Below are 1028 nucleotides of genomic sequence, written 5' to 3'. Positions count from 1 at the left end.
TTTGTCTGCCTGCTGCCTGCCTGATTTGCTTGTTGCACCGTGTTCATTTGCCTCATGTTTGCTTTTCTTTAGTTCCTTGTGCTCTTTTTCTTCGTAGCCTGTTTGACTTTTTGTCCTGCAAAAATACTCAAATTGAAAGTCAACGTTCACTCGTGGCTTCACACAGGATTCAAGCTCCTCAGTGAAAGTCGTGTGTTTGTGTCACACAACCACCATGACTTGTTCCTTCACTGATGGACTTCTTTACTCCTTCATATTCTTCCACCTACTCTGGATGAAAAGCCAGGTGGAAATCTTCTATCAAGGGCCAGACCAAAAATGGCCAGGAGGAGATGGAGAAGTCTAAACTACAAGATGCTGAAAGGTTTGTGTTGAGTTTTTTTTCCCAGTGATGCCACAAAAAAAAAAACAACACTCCAGCTTTAAGGAGGCGTGGATGAGAATCCTCCGCTCTCTTCCTCGATTTCTTCTCTCCTCTCGGATACAGGCTGCTGTAGGAGGAAGAGGAGGGTGAGCCGAGCACAGACAGCAGCAGCCTCCTGCCTTTCCAGGTGTGTTGCTATGGCCGCCTGGCTTCAGCTCACAGCAGGAAGCAAGAACCTGACTGCAGACTTTAAGACGGTGAAAGAGCACCGAGGCTGAGTCACATCACCGCCGTTCTTACTTTGAAGACACCATGAAATAAAAACCTCATTTCTGTTCAAACCCTTTTTGCTAAGCTGTCCTGTGTCTATTGTTATTCATTTGTAAGTAAAATTAATAATGATTCAATCAAAATTCCTTCCAGTTTCTGTAAAATGTGCAAACATTTTAAAGATGATATTAACGGGGTGTTCACTGTGTGAGGGGAAACATGCTGCTGAACGTATACAGACCACTCTGCGGTTTTCAAGTTATTGTGTGTTAAAGTGACAAAAAAAATAATCTGTAATCAAGAACTGAAACCTTCACATATGAATGTATTCAGTACCTTGTATCAGCACATGTAGAAGCTCCTTTGACAGCAGCTACAGCTTCCAGTCTTCTTG

The sequence above is a fragment of the Stegastes partitus genome, unplaced genomic scaffold, assembly GCF_000690725.1.
Source record: "Stegastes partitus isolate 25-593 unplaced genomic scaffold, Stegastes_partitus-1.0.2 Scaffold2203, whole genome shotgun sequence".
NCBI classification, from domain to species: Eukaryota; Metazoa; Chordata; class Actinopteri; family Pomacentridae; genus Stegastes; species Stegastes partitus.
This window is presented reverse-complemented; position numbering follows the sequence as displayed.